Source organism: Acanthochromis polyacanthus, chromosome 9, assembly GCF_021347895.1.
Source record: "Acanthochromis polyacanthus isolate Apoly-LR-REF ecotype Palm Island chromosome 9, KAUST_Apoly_ChrSc, whole genome shotgun sequence".
In the NCBI taxonomy this organism is placed as follows: Eukaryota; Metazoa; Chordata; class Actinopteri; family Pomacentridae; genus Acanthochromis; species Acanthochromis polyacanthus.
Genome location: NC_067121.1, coordinates 18,366,717 through 18,390,813, shown reverse-complemented (window position 1 = coordinate 18,390,813; position 24,097 = coordinate 18,366,717). Strand labels below are relative to the sequence as shown.

The 24,097-nt window shown below is 38.9% G+C and overlaps 3 long non-coding RNA genes across 3 annotated transcripts in view; 1 reads left to right on the top strand and 2 right to left on the bottom strand.

Moving 5' to 3' along the window:
* Positions 1 to 8,937: 8,937 nt before the first annotated feature.
* On the bottom strand, positions 8,938 to 9,565 carry LOC110945845 (uncharacterized). Its single transcript, XR_002595173.2, has 3 exons — positions 9,408 to 9,565; positions 9,242 to 9,319; positions 8,938 to 9,099 (listed from the first exon to the last, which is right to left on the bottom strand). It is a non-coding gene; the product is annotated as an uncharacterized LOC110945845 (long non-coding RNA).
* Positions 9,566 to 14,218: 4,653 nt separating this feature from the next.
* Positions 14,219 to 24,097, bottom strand: part of LOC110945846 (uncharacterized) — a 35,754-nt gene continuing 25,875 nt past the window's right edge. The window contains exons 4-5 of the long non-coding RNA XR_007944246.1: positions 14,509 to 14,595; positions 14,219 to 14,367 (exon numbers count right to left, since the gene is read on the bottom strand). This is a non-coding gene — a long non-coding RNA (uncharacterized LOC110945846). The remainder of the gene's footprint in view (positions 14,368 to 14,508; positions 14,596 to 24,097) is intronic.
* On the top strand, positions 21,781 to 23,685 carry LOC127535398 (uncharacterized). The gene is made up of 3 exons (XR_007944245.1): positions 21,781 to 22,039; positions 22,768 to 22,876; positions 23,036 to 23,685. It is a non-coding gene; the product is annotated as an uncharacterized LOC127535398 (long non-coding RNA).

Here is a 24,097-nt window from a genome sequence, read left to right as displayed (position 1 = left end):
CTAATATTTCAAAAAGAACAAAACATACATAATACTACCATTGGAATGACTGCTAATACTGGTATCCCAATTTAAAGTACTGAAAAGCAAAAAACGATTTTGACATTACCCATGCCATTTTGTGTAAGAATATCTCAGTAACTACAAATATAACCCTGCTGCTTTTTTGTACAGTGATAGACGACAGATAGAACTGTCTTGTAGAAAAATTTGGGGTCTCTGGTACCTGTCCCACACTGAGATTTTTGCCACCAAAAATAGCCAATTAAAAATCTCGTCCAACTTTGGGAGATCATATTTTCCAAACTGAGGTACCTAGAAAGCTCCAGTTTGCTAAGTTATCACACAAGTTTGTGTAGAATGGAACCTAGGGGTGTTAGAACACTTCTGTGCAGTATTTCTAGTACTTTTAAGGTCCCAAACTCCACTCGTGAGTAGGTGTCTCTTAATTTTTAGCATTTTTAGCAAGCCCCACGGCCTGCAGAGTGTAGGGAAACACCTGAGGATGTTTGTGCGGCACTAGCTACATGCAGAGGCCTTGTTTACCAACTTACAGCTCTCTGGTATGTCTAGAGGCTGAGAAATAACCACTTAAAGATGCAAAAAATGCTGGTGAGGCTTTTTATAGCCCAAATTCTGAAAATTTCAGACCCCCACAACTCAGAAACTATTTGAGCTACAGGCCTACAATTTTGCATAGAAAGTACTTTTGTGACTATCTAATGGCATACAAATTTAGGACTAATTTGAAAATGGTGCAGCAACACCCCCAAGGAATATCTGGTCATTTCACCTGGAATGACCCAATCACATTTAGAGCCCTGCACTGATTTTTTTAAATTAAGAATTAATTGCTTGTGTTTATTGCAAAGTAATTTGCTGTGTACACTGTATATGTGTATATATATCCCTTCTTTTTGCATTGTTGTTTGTTTTTCATGAATTTCCCTCAGTACCATGGTTACCATTCCTATCATACTGTTGTAACTTTTAAAAAGTACAGCAGACATGTATTGTGTTAAAATCTCGAAATTTCCCTCTGACGTCTGGATGAAGTAAAGTGTTGGCTCACTTTTCTTACTTCCTCTTTGCTCACATGTAGGGGTTAGATGGCAGCGACTACATAAAGACCTGTTGCTTTCACACTCTTCAGTCGATCAGCCATGGACAAAGGTTTGCTGCTGGTCCTGTTGTGTCTGCAGGTCGTCCTGCTCACCACAGCCTTCACTTCTGCCGATGAAGCCGCTCTGCTGAGAGATGGTCAGCATCAACTACAGCCTGTTGATCTGATGAGAAGTCTGCAGGTAGCTTTGATTGTCTTGTTTTGGCATGTTGAGTAGAGGAAAATGTTTTCTGCATGTATTAATACTCTATTTGTCTTGATTTTCTTATAGGAAGTGAGAGAAACAGGAGGGGAGGAGATAAAGATCAGAGTCAGGAGATTCTGTGGGAAGAAGATAGGAGGATGCAGCGCTTTCAGAGTAAGAAGCTTGATTTACTTGTTTAGCCAGTCCAACTAAAAAACAAAATCTGTGTAAATTTTGGCATGGATGGCATTTGACTATTTCTCTCCTGCTTTTTAGAAACCACGTTCAACTACACCATCTTTCGCCGAGATCAAGCCAAACCCAAAGAACATAAAGTCGTCTGGAGTCAAATTCTGTGGGAAGTGCCGCTCACTGAAAAGGATTGCAAATAAAGGAAAATAAGTGTAATCCTTACAAAAACAAACAAACAATGCATATACTTTAGAAAAGTAAAAATAAAAATATTCCAAATCAGACTTTGTGTGGTTTTCTGCTTGGCACACAGCTCTGGATAATCGTCTGCTCTGTAACTGAAATGTGTAACTGTTGAGTAGCTTATTGAACCAACAGACAGAATATGTCCCCTGTTTACACTGCAAAGAGAAAACAATGCAGGATGCAATCAACACATCTGAAGCACACAAATTAAATGCTGATCTGGAGTATTTTAACCAACAGCTCACATGCACAATGCAGAAAGCAAAAAGTTGGACCTACACCATTAGAACAAATGATGACATGAAGTTAGCTGATATTTCCCACTCTAAAATGATAAACACCACTGAAACATACTGTTAGCAAAATATCCATACATATTCTGTACACAACAAACCAGGGGCAATTCTAGGATCAGAGGTTTAGGGGTGCTGAGCACCCAGAGGTGCCTGGCCAGGCAAGATAAATTTCACGGTTTTGTACATTTTAACACAATTTTATTCCCACATTTGTGAAAGAAAAGCATAACACTTTTTTGACAAAGTCTGTGACTAAACCATCCAATCTGATAAAGGTTATTTAAATGCTGAGTCACAGCAAAGGAGGAATGCTCTGGAATCATAACAGAAACATATTGTAATCCTATTTTCTGGGAAAAGACGACTCGTTTAAATACAGCAGCTCTTCAACATACACATAAACAGCATGTTTCTGGAGTAAACCAGCCCCCTATACTAAGAACCAAAAACACCAAAAATGGACCTTGGACTTATTTTTTGACTTTTATTTGAAATGCAATGCACAGAATCTCTTTCCCTGGTCTGTTCTCTCTCATCTCCCAGACTCTGGGACCCAGAGTCTCTCCCTGTTCTTCTCCTCCTTCTATAGTGAAATTAAGCAAATAGAAAAGCATATAGATAATTAGGAAAATGAAGATGTCCTGTGTAGAATAAAGTCCACTGATATCTGTTAAGTGTGCTTCTGGAAAGCATTTAATGTGGGGAGAACATGTAACTTCCATGACATATATATATATATATATATATATATATATATATATATAACTATATCATGAATGGATGTTTTTCTTTGTCATCTTAACAGGTGCTGCTTTGCGTGCCACTATTCTGTTTGTTTTCTTACCTGATTCTTCCTGACCTTGCACTCTCTCCTCTCCTTCCCCTTTTTCATCTCTCCCTGTTTGGACTGACAATCATACACAAAAAGATTGTATTCAACTAGATGAAAAATTACATAAATATGAAAAAATACCAATAAGAATGCAAATAAATAATGTCCTCTCTCTCTCTTTGTACTGTCAACCTAAAGGAAAATAACCAAACAATGCATTTTATATCTAATAAGAGATAGGGGAGAGCAGGGTAAGTAGTGCCAATTTTTACCTAAAGTGCCTTTAAAGGAAGAGGATTACAGTAATGCCTGAAACTAAAATATGTACATATAATTTAGGATGTTGTGCATCCCTGGGAACAATCACTTTAGATCTTAAATAAACTGTTTGAGAAATATAGCTTTAGAAAAAAAAGTGGTTTTGTGGCACAACTTGCCCCTGGTGAGGGGTAAGTTGTGCCATTAGAGTGAATACACTGGGGCAAATTGTGCCATTGATAATTGAAATAAAACAGATCATTTTAATCTCACAAATGATAATGCTATATAAAAGCAAGACAAATTCAATACAAAATTACTTAATTGAGGTTTATTTAAAGTTTTAACAACATCAAAGGCCACTTTTCGATAACAAGGCCTATACAGTCATATGAACACCTAATTGACTCTTACTCTTTACAGATCCAGCCTACTAGGCCTACAACTTAACATCCTACTTATCAATGCTGCAGGGAAATATGAACTTCTGCTCTCTTCTGGCTGCACCACCAAGTTTTGTGGTGTGGGTGGTTTACTTAAATATAGTTTATGACATTAAAGGCCAATTTGCTTAAACAAGGCCGAGCGCCACATGAACACATACTCAGAACAAAATAAAAAATCCAAAATGAGCACCTAATCATCTGAACATCATCTGCATCTGAATCTCTTCCCCTGTTGAACCTCTTTCACTGCTCTTTCTACCTCCTCAAGAGGAGTTGAAATCCTGTCTGTCTTCCGTTTGTATTTGCGTGGCATGATGGATTTTGGTCTAAAATTAAGAATGTCACATAGTGTTAGTGATCAAATGTAGGAATACAATGCACAATAACAGTAAAATACAATAAAGTAATATATAGTAAATAATCGTAAGTTGGGGTAAGTTGTGCCACTGGCACAACTTAAGCCAGGCCCTTTGGCACAAATCACCCCAAGCCCACCATTTTGAAAAAAATGCATCCCCCAGCTGTTTTGAGCTAGCATCATGCTAACTGTATAGACTCATGGTGTAGCTTACTAAAGCACTAAAACATGTGTGAACTGTTTTCAAAGTTGTCAATAATAGTTCAAACACAACGATCAAAAAACCTTGATCATAGAAATTTTACTTTGGAGGGCATAAAATTGTTTTTTTGAATTTAAATGTGCTTACCTCTCAAGCCATGTGTCTCCCTTCTTTGCAGGATGAGTGAAATGGATGCCTCTTCAAAAATAGGTGGTCACATGGCCAACTTCTTCTGTGGTTTTCTAGATAACAGGGGTGGAACTACTTGCCCCTTGGCACAAATTACCCCACTCTCCCCTATAAACATTGATACATTGATCCAACTTACTACATTACTCTTGATAGATAAACCATTTGATCTTACACTCTTACCAGAACCTGGCTCTTTTTTTTCGAAAAATCAATCTTATGTCCATGATGAGACTGTCTGTCTGTCTGTCTACACACACACAATAGGAGCTACAATCAGTTAGCTAGTCAGTAGTTCCTTGGCTTTAATATGAACACATGCACTTGACACAACAGCTAGCTTCTCTCAGTCCAGTTCAAACAGACACTGACCACCTGTAACGTTTGCTAGCTAAAAAAACCGTCAGCTAACTCCTACCTAACAACGTAAACAGTAGCCTATGATTAAATGCAGCAAAAATGAGGACTTGTAATGACAATAATGTGTTAGTATTGAGTGGTAGAAGTTAAGAATTGGGCCACATATCCTGGTTTAAACCAGGTACTTACACCACTACTGCACATTTACTTCTCTGGGAGGCAGCATTTAGCTCTGCAGGTAGAGGCTCAGAGCCAAGCCGTGTTGCCAGATCTCGTGATAGAAACAAGCAGCCAGCTCTATGGAAACAAGCCCAAAACAAGCCCAACAGCTGAACTGCCACATCATGTCAATGAGACGCCTCTTGATAACAGTAAAAATATGTATTTGTTTTTGGATGCACTAAATTGACAGTAAATTGTCAATATAACCTTTTAATAACTTAAATTTTTAAACTCTGATGAAAAGAAACTTAGATTCTAAAGCTCTGATTAAAATAAAAGTGTATTATGACTTCTTTGTCAGTCGAGGTAGATCCAATTAATTCGCTAAGATGATCCACAGCACTGATGGATGTGTGTGACAGGCTGTGTACGTGGCGATCTTTAGCTCATTTGTTTGTCTTGTGTGGTTTTGTTTTGAAGTGGTGGAACCAGCGTCTGTAAGCCTCATGGATGAGAAGGTTTCAGAGGGGTTTTTTGTGCTTTTCCATGCCACCATGTTGTATTAAATGCTAAAACTGCATGGTGAGCCTGTATCTCACATTTGCAAAATCTAGGACTGCTACCTTTCAGAAATGACAATAAAGGACGCCCACCACGGCTTCTCAGGGCCACAACCACCCAAGGAGTGGTAGATTGTATTTTTAAAAAAGCATTTCAATGCAGATTACTGTACAAATAAATTCTAAAAAAAAACATTTATTTCTAAATACAAATCTTATCTTAACACAATTAATGTATCAACCCATTTATGTGTGTATGCATATATTTATTTCTTTAGTACTCTTAACATATCAGAGTTCTGAGTGAGTATTTCTTGAGATGGGCAAAGTCCATTTATTGATTACATATAGGCAATTCAATAAATGTCTAGTAAAAACTTAAAAGCATTAAAACATATATAAACTACTTAGGCATTTATTGAGTCACTAAAATATTGTAGAGTATATGACCACATCAGCATGATTATAAGCATCCTCTGGTAAATTCACAACCAGATACTGTAGGAAATCTAGCTGATCACATCATGGTGTCCCTTACCATATGGACTTCAGGGGATGATTAGGGATGATAAACTGTGACCTGCTGGTTGGGTCCTCTCTGTTCACGTGTTTCTTACATGTTGGTCTCCTGTTGCTGCCTTACTTCAGCTTGTCTATGAGCAACAGAAAACACAGTTTGCCTTGTACCTATTGCCACTAACGCTGTCAAGCCAGGAGTTCGAGTCTTCCCAATCACGTCTGTACTTTTGCAAGTGTTTTTGCTTCTTTGGACGTGGTGGAGTTTTGGCTGGAGGCATTTTTAAACGCACGGCTGCAGCAGCGTCTGTAGCAGTGTCTGTCACCAGGCAACCCGCGACAGGACCGGGCAGGTGGGCACACAGAGACACAGACACGGAGGTCTGAGGTCTATTCGCTGTACCTGGCGTCGGGTCTTCTCTACATCGCTCCTACAAACAGTAGGGTGACCATACGTCCTCTTTTGCCCGGACATGTCCTCTTTTGAGAGGCTGGCCGACGTTTATAAAGTCCTTCAAATGTCCGGGTTTTTGATCTTGCCTAGCTTGAGCGCGTCACAGACCAGTGTATTTATCATTCACGTGGAAACACGCTCTGAGAGGCGGAGTTTGAGCCGAACACCGGAACGCTCCACACTCACTCACTCACTCCTCGCAGGCTGACAGGCAGGTAGGCACACTGCGAGAGAACACTCGACCCGAAAGAAAATGCCGAAACGCAAATGTCATTTCACTGATGAAATGCGAAAAAAAATACCCCTGTTTTCGTCCGGGTCGTGTCAAATGGGAGGCAGAATGTACAGTCTGCAAAGCTGGGACTTATGTCTCTGTAGCTAATAAGAGAAGGAAAAAGAAGGAAAAAAAGGACTGTTGACTTGAGGCATTATTTCTATATTTTTTTCATTTGCCATTAGACACATTATTTTTGAAGAATGGACTAACTGAACATTGAAGAATAGGCTACCTCTCTTTTTTCTTTTTGTTTAATATTTTGAGGCATTATTTCTATTTTTACATAATTGATAATTGGGAGGTTATTTTGAAGAATGGTACTCTACCTCACTTTTCCTAACTAAGGTGTAAGTGTCAGACTTAAGAGAGATGATTATTTCTTATTTTGTTAAACATCTGAATACATGTGTTCCTACAGAACTTGAGTCAATAACTATTAAAGACTAGAACATGCCATATTTGTATGTGACTGATTATATTGTTTAGGAGAATTGCTTTAAATTAATAAATATATTATTAATAAAGCAACTGTTTTAGGCTATTTTTCTGTATATCCAGGTAAAGTGTTCTTTTCTGGGGAATTCAGAATATCTGTTTAACTGAGTTTGAAGCACAGAAAGCCCCCTGACCCATGGAAAACCCCTAAAAATGTGTGTGTGTGTGTGTGTGTGTGTGTGTGTGTGTGTGTGTGTGTGTGTGTGTGTGTGTGTGTGTGTGTGTGTGTGGGCGGGGGGGGGACTGAATATTTTTCGCGTGGGAGCTGGAAGTGTGTCCTCTTTTCAGAGAAACAGAATATGGTCAACCTAGTTTATGCAGGCAGCAAAGCAAGCCCAAATAAGCGACTACACTTTAGAAAACAAGCCCAAAAACCCACAACCCGCGACTGATGAGATTTGCAAGCGACTTTACAAAAAAAAGCCCAAAGTCGCTTATAATAAGCGGACTTGGCAACACTGGAGCCAAGTTGGAAAAGTTGGGCGAGATCAAACCATCTTTGGGGCAAGATGGGGGGAGGGGATGCTGTATTTTTGTTGCTAAAGCATTACGTATCAACCAAGTACCGTGTGATTTTTACACTTTTCTGGTTTGTTAAAAAAAAAAAAAAAAAGGACATGCAATACAAATAAATTTAAAAAAATCTTTCAAATTTTAGGGGTGCTGGGATTGAATTTAAGGGTGCTTGAGCACCCCCAAAAATGGGCTAGAAACGCTTATGCAACAAACTTCTGTCTGCATTTATGAAAGATTATCCGTTCAGATTCATATGTCCCTTTGATCTTAAATGTAACATTTTAACATTTGGTTTTGTACCTCAGTATAGCTTTCAAAAATAATTTCAAATTTAGTATTAAAGACCTAATTTCAGGTATTTAGTGGGAAAGAGAACATCCCAGTACATATCTGTCTACATGTCCAGTTACCTCCAGGTGGAATGTGCTGCAGCCCTGTAGGAGTTTCTGAGGTTCTGGTGGGCTGCAGGCTCAAATACAGCAGGTTATCTGTCTGAAGTCTTTACGATAAGCTAAGCTAAGCTAACCTTGCCATGGCTGTAGTCTTATATTGGGCATTGACAGGGTTTTTGTGGTGTGTGTAGTTCAGGGATTATCCTTGACCTTTCTCACCCTCTCACCATGTTGCTTGCCATCGGTCTTTTAGCTCTACAGTCTTGTCTCTGACATCTTCGGATGACTCTCTGGTTGTTGCAGTGGTGGTGAAGCTGAAGATGCTGAGTGTGATTCTTTGGTCAGGTTTATTTCACACATGTACAAGAACCCAGTTCAGATTATTAGTTTCCAAAGTAGAATGGGCTGACATGTGTTCCTCTTAGCCACATAATTAATCAGTGGGAGCCACAATTCCTGCTTGTAGGAAGAGGAATAAATACTTGTTTCACTTGATCAATGAATTTAAAATAGCTTTTTGGTGACACAGTTTGTTTAACCACAGAACCACTTCATTATTACATACTTACTTCTGGTATTAACTCGTGTGGCTGCTCCATTTCCTGCTGTCTCTCTTAATCATATCAATGAAAACACGAATGCAGGTTTAAAGAGAAATGTAACGTTACATAAATTTTTCAAATTACGCCAACTTCATATCATTCTTGGTTATAGAGAATATTGAACTGAGGTACAAAATCAACGTATTTTGCACAAAGTTACTCTTTGTAATATGAAAGATTTTGCAGGATTCAGTCAGAAGACAGCGAGTCCTTTTTGTTTTAGTTACCATCCAGAACTGTGTAGCAAGCAAGAAAAAAATAAAGAAAAAACACAATATCTAATTTGAAATCTTTTATTTCTAATTAAAAGCATTTGCATTTTTAATAAGCATTACAATTATCTTCATTCATTTGCTATCTTCTACATCTGATGGCACTTCCTGCAGAGCTTGACTCTAGACGTCTATATTCAGAGAGCATGTACTGGTCAAACGTTGCTCTGAAATGAAAGATAAAGAAGATAAAAAGTAGGGGAGAGATAATCAGTCAAATGCCATCCATGTCAAAATTTACACTGATTGTTTTGTTGATGTTGTTGTACTGTCTAAACAATGAACAAACTGCAAGTAAATTAAGCTTACTGATGGCCAACCACATCCTCCTCGTTTCCTCGCGCAGAGTCGAAGTCTCTTCTCCATTTCTCCTATTTGTTTCACTTGCTAAAAGATAATCAATATAAATGAAAAATTAATACACAGACAAAACGTTCCTCTACTCAACATGACAAAACAACACACTTAAAGTTACCTGCAGACGTCTCATCAGATAAACAGCCTGGAGTTGATGCTGATCATCTCTCAGCAGAGCGGCTGCATCAGCAGAAGTGAAGGCTGTGGTGAGCAGGACGACCTGCAGACACAACAGGACCAGCAGCAAACCTTTGTCCATGGCTGATCGACTGAAGAGCGTGAAAGCTTCAGGTCTTTATATAGTCACTGACAACCAACCGCTTCATGTGAATGAGGAAGTAAGAAGAATGAGCTGACACTTTATCAAGAGGTTAGAGAGAAGTTGTATGATTTTATCACAATACATGTCTTGCTGCTGTGTTTTGTAGAAGTGAAAGCTGTTTGCTGCCCCCTCTCTCAAGTAACAAAAAAACAACAACAAAAACTCACAGGAGGCAAGCAACAAACATTAACTACATTGAACTAGGACGTGGAGGTGAAAATTTACAGGAGAACAGGAGACATCATTGGAAGGAAAAACGCAAAAGAGAGCAGAAGAACTAAATGATAGAAAATGCACTGATGAACTCCAGGCCCGGACAAACCTGAACTGGCAGATGGGGACTGGGAGGGACAGGAAGGAATCTGTGAGGCGGTGTGTATGGAAGGAGGAATCCAGCAGCATCATGGAGGACTGGAGCAGGCAGGTGAAGCAGACGGCCTGTCAAAGTCCACAGATATTGGTAGAGTGACAGCAGAAACAGGCAGTGGAATCCAATGCATTTTTACAGGAGGCAATTAGAAGACTTTTTTTTTTGTAATGACTCTGCCAAGAAACTCGGCAGAACTATGACAGGTGAGACTCTCTGAGGACCTCTGCTAGACAGGTGGAGGACTACAGTTTGTCAGATGGATAGGAGGATGTGAAACCTGCTGTGTTACATTAAAATAATAGGTCTATATTATAAACATTACACAGGAATTGAGTGCAATTGATTTGTCTTTTCTTGCACCTTAATATAAATACAGAAGTTTTCTTCATTTCAAATTAATTCAGACTAGATCTATAGATAGGTAGATAGATATTTTCATGACTATTTACATTGTAGATTCTCCCTGAAGGCATCAAAACTATGAATGATCACATATGTGGTAGTAAACCGAAAAGTGTGAAATAAGTCAAAACATATTTTTATATTTGACATTTTTCAAAATAGTCGCCATTTACTTTGATTACTGCTTTGCACACTCTTGGCATCCTCTCAGTGAGCTTCATGGGGTAGCTCTGCTTCTCCACACTGCTGTTTACATGTGAGGAGGGGGGTTGCTTAAACTGCAATGTTTAGGTGAGTGGTCCATGTCAAACATCCACATGAATGTCAGAACTCAAGGTTTCCCAGCAGAACGTTGCATTATAACAAGATGATTGATGTTATTCACTTCACCTGTCAGTGGTCGTAATGTTGTGTATCAGTTGATGCTCACTTTTTTACCAATGAAAACAATGTAAGAAAAGTAATATTTGGCAAGACTGACAACTTCAGTACTATGCAGCTGCATTGGACTTCTCATCAAGGTATTAAAGGTGGTAAAATTCTCTGTTTAGAGTACTCAAGACTGTATTATAAGTCCTGAATATGTCAGTCAACAGACAGAATATGTCACCTGTTTACACTGCAAAGAGAAAGAATGCAGGATACAATCAACACATCTGCCGGTCTCCTTAAGATGCCTAGACTCAGCTGATTCCTTTAAAAAGCAGCTGAAAACTTTTTTATACAAGCAGGCTTTTACGTGTGTGTCTTTACGTGTGTGATTTTATGAGCAATGTGACTCTGTATCGTGGGGGCTAATTTGTTGTATTTTTATGTCTTCTTACTTTTTCTTTTACTGTAAAGCACTTTGTGATTTTTGTTTTTTATCCGTGAAAGGTGCTATATAAATAAACTTTACTTACTTAGCTTCCACAAGACCTGTCCTAACTGATGAAGCCATGAATTTTGCTCCCTATCAGAAAATCCTCCTGGAGAATATCCACCATCAGTTCATGACCTCAACACAAATGGTTTATGCAGCATGACAATGACCCAAAGCACACATGCAAGTCCACCTCTGAGAGGCTCAGAAAGAACAAAATGAAGGCTCTGGATTTGTCAAGTCAAAGTGTGGACTTGAATATAACTGAGATGCTGTGGTAAGACCTTAAAAGGACAATTCATGCTCAATAACCACCTAATGTGGCCAAAATAAAACTATTCTGCAGAGAGGAGGGGGAAAAAATTCCTCCACGGTAATGTAAAAGACTGATCACAAGCTGTAACAAACATTTTACTGCAGTTGTTGCTGCCAAGGGACCAACCAGTAATTAGGTTTAGCGGGGCGTTTACTTTTTCCCAGGTTTGATGTAGGTTTTCAATAATTCTTCAATAAACCATCATTTTAGAATGGCATTTTGGGTTTTGTGGGTTATATCTGTACAATATTCAATAAATATTAATATTAGTTTGATGATCTGAAACATTTAAGTGTGAGAAATATCCAAAAATGGAAGAATTCTGTTTTTTGCACGCCATTGTGATGTCCTACTCTTTTCCATTTAACAAATGAAGTTAGGTCTTTAATGTAGCCGCAAGGGGACACAAGCCAGTGTCTTATTGTGCCGGTCCCAAGCCCGGATAAATACAGAGGGTTGTGTCAGGAAGGGCATCCAATGTAAAACTTTGGACAAATCAAACATGCGAATCAAATGTATGACTTCCATACCCGGGTTAACAACGACCGCCATCGGTGCTGTCGACCTACAGGGTGCCGGTGGAAAATGGACGACTGTTGGTCGAAGAAGGAGGGGAGGAAGGTGTGTTCGTAAGAGAGAGAAGAGGAACACCAAGAGTCTAGGACTGAGAGTAGGGACTTTGAATGTTGGAACTATGACAGTAAAAGATAGAGAGCTGTTTGACATGATGCAGAGGAGGAAGGTGGACATACTGTGTGTCCAGGAGACCAGGTGGAAAGGTAGTAAAGCTAGAAGTTTAGGAGCAGGGCTCAAGTTATTCTATCATGGTGTAGATAGGAAGAGAAATGGAGTAGGAGTTATCTTGAAGGAGGAGTTTGTTAGGAATGTCCTGAAGGTAAAAAGAGTGTCAGATCGAGTTATGAGCCTGAAGCTAGAAATCGAAGGTGTGATGTTCAATGTTGTTACTGGGTATGCTCCACAGGTAGGATGTGAGCTGGAGGAGAAGCAGAGATTCTGGTTGGACCTTGATGAAGTGATGCAGAGCATTCCTAGAAGTGAGAGAGTTGTCATTGGTGCAGACTTCAATGAACATGTTGGTGCAGGAAACAGAGATGATGAGGAGGTCATGGGCAGGTTTGGTATCCAGGAGCGGAACGCAGAAGGACAGATGGTGGTTGACTTTGCAAAAAGGATGGAAATGACTGTAGTGAATACTTTCTTCCAGAAGAGGCAGGAACATAGGGTGACCTATAAGAGTGGAGGTAGGAGCACACAGGTAGACTACATCTTGTGTAGACGATGTAATCTGAAGGAGATCAGTGACTGCAAAGTAGTGGTAGGTGAGAGTGTAGCCAGACAGCATAGGATGGTGGTGTGTAGGATGACCCTCGTGGTGAAGAAGATAAAGAGGGCAAAGGCAGAGCAGAGGACCAAATGGTGGAAGCTGAAAAAGGAAGAGTGTTGTATGAATTTCAGGAAAGAGTTGAGACAGGCTTTGGATGGTCAGGAGGTGCTCCCAGATGACTGGACAACTACAGCAAATGTGATCAGGGAGACAGGTCGGAGAGTACTTGGTGTGTCATCTGGAAGGAAAGGAGATAAGGAGACTTGGTGGTGGAATGAGGAGGTGCAGGAGTGGATCCAGAGAAAGAGGTTAGCTAAGAAGAAGTGGGACACTGAGAGGACTGAAGAGAGTAGACAGGAGTACAGGGAGATGCAGCGTAAGGTGAAAGTAGAGGTGGCATACATAATAACTTGTATTCTAGGTTGGACAGTAAGGAGGGAGAGGCTGATCTGTACAGGTTGGCAAGGCAGAGAGACAGAGACAGGAAGGACGTGCAGCAGGTTAGGGTGATAAAGGATAAGGATGGAAGTGTGTTGACAGGTGCCAATAGTGTGATGGGAAGATGGAAAGAGTACTTTGAAGAATTGAGAAACGAGGAAAATGAGAGTGAACGAAGAGTAGAAGAGGCGACTGTTATGGACCAGGAAGTAGCAAAGATTTGTAAGGATGAGTGAGGAGGGCATTGAAGAGGATAAAGAGTGGAAAGGCACTTGGTCCTGATAATATACCTGTGGAGGTATGGAAGTGTCTCGGAGAGGTAGCAGTAGAGTTTCTGACTGGGTTGTTCAACAGGATCTTAGATAGTGAAAAGATGCCCGAGGAATGGAGGAGAAGTGTGCTGGTGCCCATCTTTAAGAACAAGGGAGATGTGCAGAGTTGTGGCAACTACAGAGGAATAAAGCTGATGAGCCACACGATGAAGCTATGGGAAAGAGTAGTTGAAGTTAGACTAAGGGCAGAGGTGAACATCTGTGAACATCCTAATGCTGACTTCTGGTATGTTTAATGACGTGGCTACTTCATTCCCTGCTGTCTCTCTTGATCATATCAATGAAATACACCTGTAGGTTTAAAGAGAAATGTAATGTCACGTAAATTTTTATGTTTCAAATTACACCAACTTCATATCACTCTTGGATATAGAGAATATTGTACTGAGGTACAAAATCAACCTATTTTGCACAAAGTTACTCTTCGTAATATGAGGATTTTGAAGATTTTGCAGGATTATGTCAGAAGACAGTGAGTCCTTTTGTTTTGGTCACCATCCAGAGCTGTGAGGTGTTTAAAAACGAAAGAAAGAAAAACAATATCTGATTTTAAATCTTTTATTTCTGATAAAAAGGCATTTGCATTGTTTTGTAAGCATTACAATCATCTTTATTCATTTGGTATCTTCCACATCTGATGGCACTTCCTGCAGAGCTTGACTCTGGACGTCTATTGTCGGTGTGGCTTGTACTGGTCAAAAGACGTTATCAAATGAAAGATGAAGAAATAAAGCAGAGAGAGATAATCAGTCAAACGTTATCCAATTTACACTGATTGTTTTGTTGTTGTTCTGTCTAAACAATGAACAAACTCCAAGTAAATTAAGCTTACTCCCGTAGAACTGCATCCTCCTGGTCTCTTCCCACAGTGTCTCCGGAATCGAAGTTTGTGCTCCAACTGTCCTCTTTCTTTCACTTGCTAAAAGATAATCAATACAAGTGAAGGATTAATACACACAGATAAAACATTCCACTACTAAACATGACAAAACAACACAATCAAAGCTACCTGCAGACTTCTCATCAGATCAACAGGCTGGAGTTGATGCTGATCATCTCTCAGCAGAGCGGCTTCATCAGCAGAAGTGAAGGCTGTGGTGAGCAGGACGACCTGCAGACACAACAGGACCAGCAACAAACCTTTGTCCATGGCTGATTGACTGAAGAGTGTGAGAGCTACAGGTCTTTATATAATCACTGCCAACCAACCGCTTCACGTGAACAAAGAGGAAGTAAGAAAAGTGAGCCAACGCTGTACTTTATCAAGATGTCAGAGAGAAATTACCCGATTCTTCACAATACATTTCTGCTGCTGTTGTAGCACTTACAATAAAAATATGCTATTCACTATCATTAGGAGGGCTAAGGGCTAGGCTAGACAAAGGTTCGACTCTGGGAGGTGCATGAAAATTAATGAATACAAGACACAGAAATGATGTTACCAGTAATATGTTAAAAATAATCAAAAGAAAATACTTGAATGTATCAAGGAAAATCAAAGATCAAATATTAAAACAAGACACAAAGTTCAGAAAATCAAACATTAGCATAAAATTCACCTGTCATTCAAACATTTCAATCCATTCAATCAATTGCAGATGACAATAAAGCAGATTCACTTCAAAGCAATTTAACGTGACGATGTGCTACAAAATGTCAGTTATGCAATGGCAGTTCTTGATTCAGGTGAAAAGATAAAAAGTGAATGTGTTTCCGCCAGGCCTGGGGTGGCTAATCAGGAGGACCGATACAATTTAAGTAATTATCAAATCAATTAATTGTGTGTCATTGTGGCATAAAACATAATGTTATATTATTTAAATAATAGTATGATGCGACCACATAACTGGGAAACTTTGTCCTGTCCCTCAGAGTCAGAAGAAAGATCCAGCACCAAGCAGCAGCCAAGAGCCACAAATCCAGAGTGGGAGGTAGGATTGTTCATTGAATGAATATTATCAGAATGAATATAATGAAGAGTCTGGTATAGACCTGCTCTATATGAGAAGATGATTCAGCTCTACATTAATGAAACTGACCTGATGGCTTTGTAAAAAGGGGAGATTTGTGCTGAGAATTTTGACCATTTTAAAAATGTGATTTAGTGTCAGAGGCAGAGCCAGTAGAGATGAGGGGATTACTGCTGTCAGTATGAAGGAACAGGTGAGCTATTGGAACAGAGTGAACAAGCAAGCATTAGTTCCAATACTTTCTATTCCCAAACCATAGTAGTGACCCATTTTATTTTTTTTACCTTTAAAAGATAGTAAATACACAAAGCCCACAATTGAAAGGGAATAGGAAGAGATAAAAACATTGACTTTTATTACTGATGTCCAGTTTTAATAAAGTTCATGCTACTTTTATAAAATGATGTAAGTGAATAAATTGTATTTCTGTGATCTATGTTTGATTTCTGTCTTTTCTCTTGTCATCCAGATGTTCAGAGGGAGCTGATGCCACATCTGGTCCAGCCAATGGAAGGTCTTGAAGTTCTCTGACTGGCCTCAACTGAAGCTGGTCCTCTCATTGGATTTAAGTTTCAGATGCTCAGGAACAAACTCCACCAATGAGCCAACAGGGAGGCTTTATGTTTATTAAATGTTGCTGTGAAGCATGAAGGTTAAACTCTCCACAAGGATCCAAAATAAGTTGGACTTCTACATGAGAGCTTTAGATATTCTTCATCTACTGCCTGAAAAGTTTGGTCAATAAAAAAGACAAAAACTAATATTTTCAGCTGAACTAAAGACAGACTTTGTGATTTTTCTGCTCACATGTTGTGTTGTTGTAAACTTACTCTTTCAACCCCCTGGAAACCAGTGTTTGTTCTGTTTTTGTGTCGCTCCTCAGCGACCCTAGACAGCCGGTGTTCAAGATTAACTGGTATTCCGATCAACTGGTGACCAAGAAATATACAATGGGACAACTTCATCTATAAATGAGATTTCTGCTGTTCTATAAATTTCGGTCTTGACAAAATAACTGAAAAGAAGAGGCATTCTCATTTTAAAAGTCATGCGCTCTCAGGTTACATAAAAGAAATCTATGTCACCGCGGTTGGAACATAGACTGTGGAACCAGTGGAGCTGTGATCACTGTTTACTGTTAAAACCTGTTAAAGCAGCAGACAGGAGACCAGCACACGGTGTACACGTTATTTAACAAGACGTTCACCGAGCCGTGTGATAACAGAGTGTCAAAGTGTTGCAGTATAACATTAATATATTGATACAGTATTGGCAGGATTAGATCACATTGTAGCTACACTGTCTTATTTAAATAACACAAACTTAAAAAATTTTATCAAAACAACCAAGCAGTATTTAACATATTGGATTTGAAATGGAGCAATTTAGCAAATTTTGTTGTGTCATACTACTCTAAACTGACATGTCATTGAGAAAAGACACCAATTCCTTTCAGTATATCACATATACTGGGGCATTAGCTCAGGTGACTGAACAGGAGCTCTATGAACAGGAAGATAAACCTGATGCAGTGGCCTTGGTTCAACTCCAGTTCATGGCTTTATGCTGTAGGTTTTCTCTCTACTTACCTGTCAAGTAAAGCTAATAAAAGGAAAAAAACTAACATTTATTCACAGCTATTGGTAGTCAAAAGTATATATAAGTGTAAAGGTGTTCAGTGAAGAGGCAGTTTTTAGTCTGAGAGGGAATCTGCAGATGGAACTTAGCGTGGAACAATTCAGCAAGATGATCTTATTTGGTGTGTTTTTATTCATTCTTATTTTATTGTTTCACGTCTTGAGTTGTGAGATCTTGTTTGAAACAGCAGCTAGCTATATAGTTCAAGGGTGGGCTCGTTAAGGTTTTGTAGAATAAATATAATAGTCTCTATTATTGTTCTATGTCTTTAGAAACAAAAAAAATACCTTTGATTTTGTATTCTATAAAATCAGTGCACTTAATTTACAATGCATTGATTCTATAGAATACAATGTTGATTAACTTGCAATGTCCCAGTAAAATAAATAAATCCTGAATAACGGGGGACAAATTAGATAAAGCATATCGACGTTCTGAATGCTGGAATGTGAAATCTCTGATTAGAATGTGGTCAGATGGTTTATATGATGTCATTGTTAAAATCTGTTTTAAAGTAGAATAACTCAGGTCAAACTGGTTTATCGCAGTAAGGTTTGAAAACGGTATTAGAATTTCTCTTGCTGTTTCTGTCTGACCGTTGGACTGAGGCCACAGACTGTCACCAGTTAATCTGATGTAGATCGTTTCACTCTACCGCACCGAAGCGATATTTCCACTCCGTTAGGTGGAAGTCCTCATTAAACTGAGTATTTTACTGGTAGACTGAGCAGCCGCGAGTCCAAACAGAGCAATAATGACAATGTTAAAGCTGACAACAAGAACATTTCGGAACAGTTTATTGACGTCTGTGTGTTTTGAACAGGCATCGGTACAGTCACCTGTGCTATGTGTTGCCGTTGTAACAGCTGCCTCACTCACTGAATATCACCAGTTGATCGGAACACCAGTTAATCTTGAACACCGGTCGTAATGTTTTTTGAGCAACACGCCATACTATGACGTTTTTTTTTTACAATGAAGGTTCTACTATGGAACCAGTTTGACATGTTCAGGCGTTCTATGTGTGAAAACTCTAAGATTTCAGGTATCAGAAGGTGGTTTTCAACTTTCTCTGTTAACTTTCTGCTTCAACTTTAAATTAAATTTACTTCACTAAGCCAGCCCTCTGGACTTCCAGTAAGCTGTGTTCCTATTGGCTGTCCAGGTGGCTGCTTGGTGTTATCTGGAACACCTAAGCAGCTCAGTGACTTCCTGCTTTATGTCTGCAGTCAAACATTTCCTCTGCTTCTCTTCACTGAACCGGGTTTGGTTCCGTTGCTTTACTTTGTTCTTTAGGCATTGGCTTGCAGCTTCCAGCAGGAAAATCATCTTTAATGTGTTTCTTGGTGTGTTTTAGGTAGTGATGGTCAAATGAAGCCCCATGAATCACTGAGGCTTTCCAGCCCATTGCTTCACCAAAAGGTTCACTTCTCTAGGCCTCAATGAAACAGTGAATACTGCCATCTACTGGACAAACTGACATTACCGGCATTGCCAAAGTACCATGACCTGAGCTGAAATGTAGGAATGACTTTTATGTGCAGAAACAATGAATAATGGATGTTTCTATAGTATATGCATGTGTAAGTATATGGAAACCAACAGAGATACAGAGTTCTTAATTAAAATAACAATGAAAACATCTCAAGAGTTTGTGTTTTTATTTAAAAACAAAGTTTTTCCATTGTGCCTGGATTCAGCCGGTTTCTTCTTTTACATAACAGTTCACCCGCCTTGGAAAATACCCTTTCACAGGGCACTGATGAAGCTGGGGAACATAGCCATGTAAGCGCTATTGTATAAAGGTGAGGGTACTGGGTTTTGTGCATCTTCCAGTAGGCCAGAGGATCCTCAGATCTTGCAATGTTGCGTTCTGCCAGGTAACGGTCAACTTCAATGACTGAATCTGCCATAACACTTGAACTGCTCCTGCTGCTGTTAACAGAATCATCCAGCAGCTGCCAAAGTTCACCTAACAACAAGAAAGGAGAGCGGGGTGTAATTCACAATACCAACATCATACCAACATTACAATCAAGAATACAGAGATAGGGTTACTTACTATTAGTTGCAGATTCATCCACATGGGCGTCTTGCAGCTGGTCTGGGGATGCAGACAGGGCCTCGGTTCTTAATAACACTGCACATTCATTTTTAAGTCGCTTTACAGCTTCATCTACTTTTGCCGGACTTTGGAACCCAAGTTTCTTGAACCTTGGATCCAGCAAGGTTGGCATTGTCAGGGCACCTGCTGATTCCAGGCAGCTTATGTGTTCCCTGAGACTTCTTATCAGGTTGTCACCTAGCTGCCTTGAAATGGTGGAAGTCATTGTCTGCATCTTGTTGATGACTGCATGGTGCAACGTTTTCATCAGTAGAATGACTTTTAAAGCCGATACCGGCTTTTATATATATATATGTGTATATATATATATATATATGGCATGCCGTTTAGGAAATTATATATTGAATGAAAGTCGATATATACACACGTGGACAAAATTGTTGGTACCCCTCAGTTAAAGAAGGAAAAACCCACAATTCTCACTGAAATCACTTGAAACTCACAAAAGTAACAATAAATAAAAATTTATTGAAAATTAAATAATCAAAAACAGCCATCACTTTTGAATTGTTGATTAACATAATTATTTAAAAAAACAAACTAATGAAACAGGCCTGGACAAAAATGATGGTACCTCTATAAAAGATTGAAAACTATTTGACCAGAGTGACATGATTAACTCAGGTGTGTCATTTAATTGACATCACAGGTGTTTCCAAACTCATAATCAGTCAGTCTGCCTATTTAAAGGGAGACAAGTAGTCACCCTGCTGTTTGGTGAAAAGGTGTGTACCACACTGAACATGGACAACAGAAAGCGAAGGAGAGAATTGTCCCAGGACATCCGAAAAAAAATTATAGACAAACATCTTAAAGGTAAAGGCTATAAGACCATCTCTAAACAGCTTGAAGTTCCTGTGACAACAGTGGCTCATATTATTCAGAAGTTCAAGACCCACGGGACAGCAGCCAACCTCCCTGGACGTGGCCGCAAGAGGAAAATTGATGACAAATTGAAGAGACGGATCGTTGGAATTGTATCCAAAGAGCCCAGAGCAACCTCCAAAGAAATTAAAGGTGAACTCCAAGGCCAAGGTACATCAGTGTCAGATCGCACCATTCGTCGTTGTTTGAGCCAAAGTGGACTTCATGGGAGACGACCAAGGAGGACACCACTGCTGAAAAAAACTCATAAAAAGCGAGACTGGAATTTGCAAAAATGCATGTTGACAAGCCACAAAGCTTCTGGGAGAATGTCCTTTGGACAGATGAGACCAAACTGGAGCTTTTTGGTAAGGCACATCAACTCTATGTTCGTAGACTCAAAAACCAAGCATACGAAGAAAAGAACACTGTCCCTACGGTGAAACATGGAGGAGGCTCAGTAATGTTTTGGGGCTGCTTTGCTGCATCTGGCACAGGGTGTCTTGAAAGTGTGCAAGGTACGATGAAATCTGAAGACTATCAAGGCATTCTGGAGAGAAATGTGCTGCCTAGTGTCAGAAAGCTTGGTCTCAGTCGCAGGTCATGGGTCTTCCAACAGGACAACGATCCAAAACACACAGCCAAAAACACCCAAGAATGGCTGAGAGAAAAGCGTTGGACTATTCTAAAGTGGCCTTCTATGAGCCCAGATCTGAATCCCATTGAACATATGTGGAAGGAGCTGAAACATGCCATTTGGAGAAGACACCCATCAAACCTGAGACAACTGGAGCTGTTTGCTCATGAGGAGTGGGCCAAAATACCTGTTGACAGCTGCAGAACGCTCATTGACAAATACAGAAATCGTTTAATTGCAGTGATTGCCTCAAAAGGTTGTGCAACAAAATATTAAGTTATGGGTACCATCATTTTTGTCCAGCCCTATTTCATTAGTTTGTTTTTTAAATAATTATGTTAATCGACAATTCAAAAGTGATGGCTGATTTTGATTATTTAATTTTCAATAAATTTTTATTTATTGTTACTTTTGTGAGTTTCAAGTGATTTCAGTGAGAATTGTGGGTTTTTCCTTCTTTAACTGAGGGGTACCAACAATTTTGTCCACGTGTGTATATAATGAAAGTCGATATATATATAATGAAAGTCGATATATATATATATATATATATATATATAATATGGCATGCCGTTTAGGAAATTATATATATAATGAAAGTCGATATATATATAATGAAACTTGATATATATATAATGAAACTTGATATATATATAATGAAAGTCGATATATATATAATGAAACTTGATATATATATAATGAAAGTTGATATATATATATATATCAACTTTCATTATATATATATCGACTTTCATTATATATATATATCAACTTTCATTATATATATATCTCGACTTTCATTATATATATATATATCGACTTTCATTATATATATATCAAGTTTCATTATATATATATATCAAGTTTCATTATATATATATCAAGTTTCATTATATATATATCGACTTTCATTATATATATATATCAACTTTCATTATATATATATCAAATCTTTTTTTCCTACCGAGCCCCGGAAGGGACATGTCCGTATGGCGAAGCGACAACGAAGGACACTCACCCGGACGAGAATTTTATTGAGTTTTATTTTAAAATCGGCCTGAAACACACAGACATTCAAGCAGTGCGATGCGCTAAGAGTCTGCCATGCAGACCAGCGATCCTGATAATGGTAAGTTTTATTTCTCCAACATCCTGCTGTTATCCTACTATGAATACGCTAGCTACAACAGTCCCACATCAGTATTATGAACGTTCCGCCAGCTAACGCGGTCCGGACACCGGATCAGTGATTAGAGGTTGGCGTTCAACTATTGTTTGCCAGCCAGTTAGCCGCTGGTAAGCTAACAAGCTATGAAACAACTCCTTATAAAACCGGAGGAAAGCAGCAGCAATATTTCAGTCCAAGACCTGTATTCAGAACCTCCCACGCTGTTGCACAATGACCCATTAATCATATTACTGAACTATATGGTTATCATTGAAATTTCCCTTGAAGAACCAGTGAACTCTTTGCGAACACATTTTAATTTATGTGTTGATTATGTTTCGTATCAGTAATACAAGTCTAAAAAACTGATTGAAATGATCAAGTTAACACAATGAAGTAAAGAGTACTGGTAATCTGCAGCTATTTTCATAATTTCAAGGTGAAATTCTGATGTGTGATTTTCTAGCTTTGCAGATGTGGAAATCCAATGCACTGATTTCTTATACACAGATGCTTTTGGTGTTTTTTGTTGTAAAATAAAACAAGGCATTTATCACTGTTGGAAATTATTACAGGTATTATTTGTAACACTTTCTAACATTGTATGGACAAAGCAATAAATCAGTTAATGGATAAAATCATTTGTATTACAGATGCTATCAACAGCATGTCTTGTTCATTTTATTTAGTTGTCGGCCTTGGATGATGAGGTCCAGTTACCAGGAGCACTAGTCTGCAGCTTACTGGTTCCGTCCTGCAGCTCCTCCACGCTGTCCTCCTCTCTACAGACCAAATCAAGTAAGATCTGTTTAGACTATGCAGACATCAACATGATCAGTATGTTATCTTTTGACCCATCCTAAAATCACAAAATAGAACATTTACTTTAAGTTAACTGTGTTTATGAAAATAGAAAATAATTACTGACAACTAGTACTTTTTGGTGCTTTTATGCAGGAAAAGGGAACCAGGAAGCTGCTGTGGATCCTCTGCAGTATCTGGAGAGGTCAGAGGAACGGTTCTTGGAACAGATCGGAAGACACCAAGACGTGACCTCTGCCATTCTCCAGAACATCCAGAAGATGAATGAAAACCTTGGTTGCACTGATGGGACGCATGGTGTCGGTGCTGGAGCAACTGTCCCAGAATTAAACTGCGTTGTTGACTATTAGCTTTTCTAGAAAATAAATCTTTTTTAGTACTTCACCTGTTTTGTATTTTACTCATGCACTTTGGATGAATGAACAGAAATTTGTGATGAGAGATGCAAATTTTGTCTATAATCTACAGAGACTTTATTCAGTGTTCAGTGCACACTTTTGTTACACACATTTTGACAGATAAGCAGTTGTGCTTTTCAAGCAGATTTTAGTCAGAAACATCAGTAGCATACGTTGTTGTTTTTTTACTGTTACACCAATCTAGGTAGATAAACTGCACTACTGCAGCAGACATATTATTGAAATGTGCTTCTATTATGTGTCTACATACACTGCTCACAAATAGTTATTCAACTTTTGGGTGAAATTGATGGAAAATATAAAAAGTGCATGCTGTAGTGATATATCATAAAAGTAGGGTATTTAACTAGAAACATGCAATAGTGATTTCCTCATCTCAAAAAAATTATTGAATCAAAAGCTAACAACAGTGGAGGGTATGTCACAATAAAAATGTCTCAGTTTGGACAGAACAGCAGCCTTCAGCTGAAATCCAGTACAATTGTGTCCCACCAGTGGCGTGATCATGGATGTGTCCAGGCAGCAGCTGACCTCTGCCTCGTAATTAGCCTTAAGACCAGCTATAAAGATAAACATAGATATTATCATTATCATCAACATATGGTGCATGTGTTTAACCTTTAAGCTATGTAGGGATGCAAATGTAGTCGAAGCTAAGTAGCTAAGCTAATGCTAACACGTTCAGTGTTCAGAATCAAAACATCTCTAAAAATTACCTGTTTTCTCAAACGTAGTCGCCATTCCCTGTGACAACCATGAAGACAGATAGATAATCACA